Source organism: Chenopodium quinoa, unplaced genomic scaffold (assembly GCF_001683475.1).
Source record: "Chenopodium quinoa cultivar QQ74 unplaced genomic scaffold, ASM168347v1, whole genome shotgun sequence".
Classification (NCBI taxonomy): Eukaryota; Viridiplantae; Streptophyta; class Magnoliopsida; order Caryophyllales; family Amaranthaceae; genus Chenopodium; species Chenopodium quinoa.
This window is the reverse complement of record NW_018745068.1, coordinates 2009816-2015815: the sequence shown is the minus strand read 5'-3', so window position 1 is coordinate 2015815 and position 6000 is coordinate 2009816.

Here is a 6000-nt window from a genome sequence, read left to right as displayed (position 1 = left end):
GATAACTTTACATACATTAATTTAGAGTTTTTGGTATTACGTTCTTCTATTATTATTTTCCTATGGTTATGCTTTCAAGATTCAAGATTTCATAATTAATTCCAAGTATTGATTTCTTCTCTCAGTTATCTTATTTTATTATTCTTAATTATGTTTCCTTTATTGAATATCATTCTTGAATTCATGACTATGTGTGAGTAGTTTCTCAATTCCAAGACCTAGCGGAACCCGAATATGGTTAATGCACGATTTAATTCATTAAGTCCTCTAATGATAATTGCAATTGATATGCTTAATTGATTGTGCTCATGCCAATACTAGATTAGGGATAATTAGTATTGTTATTAATCCATTGTTTTAATTGCAACGGGAGTTGGGTTTTAACGGGTTTGAATAAATCAATTAAGGATTTGAAGTTCATCACGGGAGTAGTTGAATGGATTATTAGGAAGTTAGAGTAATGTGATCAAGGTCTTTAATTTACATGATTCCACGGAAGTAGGCTTGATTGTGATTAGGGAAGCCATTGATAACTCGGGAAAGACCATTGGTACCATTTAGGGATTGCTTTTCCTCGTTAATCAATTGAATTATATGTTAGGGGTAGAACGACTATTGCATTAATTGTATTCGTGGTGATGCTTGATCTTGGATGTTTTAGTTTATTGATTTATTATATTCGTTTGATTTATTCTAAGTTTTCCATACATTAGTTTTTAGTTTATTCCACCATTGTTTGATACTTGCGTAGTATTAACTTGAGTCTGTTTAATTAGTTAAACCATAGTCTCTTGGGATTCGATCCTTACTTGCCTATCTACATAGTAGTGGTCTATATTCGTTTGGATTATTTGTGATTCGTTTTTTCTAAGCTTTATTCGTTGCTTTGGCTATTGTCTCTTGTGTTTTTGATACTCTGCTTTTAGTTCCTTGTTGCATGCAAACACGAGGTTCAGGGTCAGACGATTTAGCACCTTTTGATTCTGAAATCGAAGCAATTGCAAGGAGACGAGGAGGTAGAAGAAGAAAGAGAAATCGAAACAATAGAAACATGGAAGACGGCACGAAATCTCTTTTGGAGTACGGTATTCCTGATACAACAACCGGACTCCTCTCAAGCATTGTCAGACCACCTGTCACTGCTCAGAACTTCGAATTGAAACCACAATTCATTCAATTCATCTCCAATGATTCGTTTGCAGGCACAACTCATGACTGCCCAGTGAGTCACATCGATAGTTTTCTTGGAGAAATGTGACACTATGAAATTAAATGGTGTTACAGACGATGCTCTTAGACTTCGCCTTTTTCCTTTTTCATTACGGGATAGGGCGAAGGAATGGCTGAGAGATGAAGGTTCTGGTTCATTTGACACATGGGACAAATTGGTGAAAGCTTTCCTAGTCAAGTTTTTGGGACAGGAAAAGACTGCAAGGTTAAGAAACGAGTTATCCACTTTCAGGCAGTCAGATGATGAGTCCCTATATGACGCATGGAGGAGATTCAAGCGTTTGCAGAGACAATGCCCTCACCATGGTATTCCTGAATGGATGTTGATCCAAACTTTCTACAATGGTCTAACTCATGAGTTCCGAATCTACATTGATGCTGCATCTGGGGGTTCTCTACTGACTAAGAACCCAACTGAGGCGAAGGAACTAGTTGAGAAGATGGCGGCTAATGATAACTATCACCCAGGAGGCCGAAATAGTGTGAAAAAGGGTGGTAAATTAGATGTTGATGCTCTAACTCTTTTGACTAGCTCTGTGCAGGCATTAACAAGCAAGTTTGATAGACTCCAAGCTGGAACATCCACTAGCTCACCTGAGACTTGTCAAATGTGTAATGTGCAAGGTCACATTGCACCCAATTGCCCACAAAATTCAAATGACATGTCGATTGAGGAAGCCAATGCATTCTACACTTCCAACCCCAAAAGGCCATATGACCCCCACTCTAACACATATAATGAAGGTTGGAAGAATCACCCAAATTTTTCCTACAAGAATACCCAAGCCCAACAAAATCCACCTCCACCACCACCTCGAAACAAAAACTACAATGCACCACCTAGTTTCCAACCAAGGCCACCTCCAGTCCAACAACATATTCAACCACCTCCTCAAAAGTCTAACCTTGAACTAATGTTGGAAAATTTTATCACCACAACCAACGATTCCATCCAACAACAAAATGGTTCCATACAACAGTTACAAGCCCAGAGTAAGCTCATGGAAAATCAGATAAGTCAACTAGCTCATCAAGTTGGCCAATCTTTAAACACACCGGGCACTTTTCCGGGTCAGACAGAGCAACCACAAAAGGGGTATATGAATGCAGTAACTTTGAGGAGTGGGAAGCAATTGGAAGATCCTCCTATCAAGGAGCCATCAAAGGAGGTTGTTGAAGAAGTAAGCGGGCGTGAGAAGGTGATTGATAGTTCTAAGATCGAGGAAGAGCCAAAGAAAGCAACTCCACCACCTCTTGCTCCATATGTGCCAAATGTTCCTTTTCCGCAGAGGTTAGCCCAAGCCAAGTTAGAGAAGAAGTATGGTAAATTTCTTGATATCCTTAAAAAGCTTCATATAAATATTCCATTTTTAGATGCCATATCTGAGATGCCTTCTTATGCAAAATTTTTAAAAGATATGCTTTATAATAAGAAAAAGTTAGAGGAGAATACTACAGTTGCTTTGAATGCAGAGTGCAGTGCTATTTTGCAGAACACTCTCCCTAAGAAATTAGGAGATCCAGGTAGCTATTCGATTCCAGTGAAGCTTGGGGACATTGAGATTAACAGGGCATTGTGCGATCTTGGTGCAAGTGTGAGCCTCATGCCACTGTCCATATGTAAGAAGCTGGAAATGGGTGAACTCAAACCCACACGCATATCCCTGCAACTTGCAGACAGGTCAGTGAAGTTTCCTTTGGGTGTACTTGAGGATGTACCTCTTCGCGTAGGTAAGTTTTTCATACCCTGTGATTTTGTTGTAATGGAAATGGAAGAAGATGTGAATGTTCCAATCATACTTGGTAGACCTTTCTTAGCTACTGCAGGTGCAATCATTGACATGAAGAAAGGTAAGATTACTTTTGAAGTAGGAGATGAAAAATTGGAATACTCACTTCTGAATGTTATGGGTACTCCCTCCATGGGAGACACTGTTTGTGAGGTTGATGTACTTGATGAGTTGCAAGGTGAGCAACTTCCCCTGAATAAAAAAGACGATGCCCTTGAACAGGTACTAATAGGGAAGGAAGATGGTGATGGAGATTGGGAATCAAGAGAGTATGTCAGGCTGCTTGAAGAAGCAAGGGCTAACCCGAGCGTAAATCCAATCAGAGAAACACTGAGTGTAATGAGTATTGGGGAGAGTACTAAGCCTCCCGAGGTAGAGTTGAAACCTCTCCCTTCTAACTTAAAGTATGCATATCTTGGTCCAAATGATTCATACCCTGTCATTGTTAATGTTGAACTCAAGGACACAGAACTGGAGCAACTGCTCAATGTTCTGAAAACATATAAAAGTGTTATTGGGTACACCATTGATGACATCAAGGGTATCAATCCTTCTTTCTGTATGCATAAAATCATTCTTGAAAACGATCATGCCTCTTCTGTAGAACCTCAAAGAAGACTTAATCCAAATATGATGGAGGTAGTGAAAAAAGAGGTTCTGAAATTGCTTCCTGCAGGAATAATCTACCCTTTCTCTGATAGTAAGTGGGTTAGCCCTGTACAAGTAGTACCAAAGAAGGGAGGTATGACCGTTTTCAAGAATGACAAGGGTGAGCCAGTCGCCACTAGGACTGTTACAGGGTGGAGAATGTGTATAGATTATAGGAAATTGAATAAGGCCACCCTCAAGGATCATTTCCCCCTACCCTTTATTGATCAAATGCTTGAAAGGTTGGCAAAGCATTCCTTTTTCTGTTACTTGGATGGATATTCTGGTTTCTTTCAAATTCCCATCCGTCCCTGTGACTAGGAAAAGACTACTTTCACATGTCCATATGGCACCTTTGCATATCGCAGGATGCCATTCGGATTATGTAATGCTCCCGCCACTTTTCAACGTTGTATGATGGCAATTTTTTTCGGTCTTATAGAAAATTCTATGGAGGTATTTATGGATGATTTTTCTGTCTATGGAACATCTTTTGATATATGTCTTCAAAATCTTAAAAAGGTGCTCCAAAGATGTAAGGAAGTTAATTTGATTTTGAACTGGGAAAAATGCCATTTTATGGTGCAACAGGGAATTGTCTTAGGTCATGTTGTATCTAATAAGAGTATTGAGGTAGATAAGGCTAAGATAGAGGTCATAGAGCGTTTACCCCCTCCGAACTCTGTAAAAGGAGTTCGAAGTTTCCTTGGTCACGCGGGTTTTTACCATCGTTTTATTAAGGATTTTTCGAAAATTGCTCGACCTCTAACTGAGCATTTAGCTAAGGATGTTCCTTTTGTTTTCTCTGATGCTTGTCTTGAGGCTTTCAACAGGTTGAAAGAAGCTTTGATCTCTTCTCCTGTCATGCAACCTCCAGATTGGAGCTTGCCGTTTGAAATCATGTGTAATGCTAGTGACTATGCAGTAGGAGCCGTTTTGGGGCAAAGAAAAGAGAAAAAGCTCCATGCCATTTACTATGCTAGCAAAACTCTTAGTTCTGCTCAAATGAATTATGCCACAACTGAGAAAGAGATGCTAGCTGTAATTTATGCAATTGACAAGTTTCATTCCTATTTGGTTGGTTCTAAAGTTATTATTCATACAGATCATGCAGCACTGAGATATTTGATGACCAAGACCCATGCAAAGCCTAGGTTGATTCGATGGATTCTTCAACTGCAGGATTATGACATAGAGATCAAGGATACAAAAGGGACGGAGAATGTTGTTGCAGATCATCTCTCCCGTCTTCTCCTCGACCCCGAGGATGGGGATGAAATCCCTTTTGATGATTCTTTCCCTGCTGAACATCTATTAGCTTTGTTGCAGACTGAATCACCTTGGTATGCTGATTTGGCTAATTTCCTTTCTACAGGTACAAGGCCTCATGGCTACTCCTCTCAACAAAGGAAGAAATTCCTCTCAGAGGCAAGGAGACACTTTTGGGAGGATCCCTTCTTGTACAAATTGTGCGCAGACGCAGTGATCAAACGATGCATCCCAGAGAGTGAGGTAAGAAGTGTTATTTCTCATTGCCATGACTTACCATGTGGTGGATATGCAGGTCCCTCAAAGACAACCGCAAAGATCTTGCAGTGCGGTTTTTATTGGCCAACAATGTTCAAAGACGTATATTCCTATGTCAAGGCATGTGATCGATGTCAACGGACGGGCAATATTTCTAGGAAGAATGAGATGCCACTCTACAACATACTCGAGGTCGAGTTGTTTGATGTGTGGGGGATAGACTTCATGGGTCTGTTTCCTTCTTCCTATGGTAACCGATACATCTTAGTAGCCGTTGACTATGTGTCAAAGTGGGTGGAAGCTATTGCTACTCCAACCAACGATGCTCGTGTGGTAAGCAAATTTTTTAAGAAAACTATTTTTCTCGATTTGGTATCCCACGTGTGTTGATTAGTGACAGGGGGACGCACTTTATGGAGCATCGATTTGAGGCAATGCTGAAAAAGTATGGAGTACAACACCAGTTGGGCATTGGATATCACCCTCAAACCAGTGGCCAAGTTGAAGTATCTAACCGAGAAATCAAGTCTATTCTAGAGAAAACGGTTGCAAGAACAAGGAAAGATTGGTCCGCTAAGATTGATGATGCATTATGGGCATACCGAACAGCTTTTAAAATGCCAATTGGTACAACCCCATATAGACTTGTATATGGAAAGGCGTGCCACTTACGTGTCGAGCTAGAACACCGAGCTTTTTGGGCTATTAAAAGTTTAAATTTTGATGCTCAAGTAGCGGGTGAAAAGAGATTGTTACAATTAAATGAGCTAGACGAGCTCCGTCTTGAAGCCTATGAAAGTTTGAA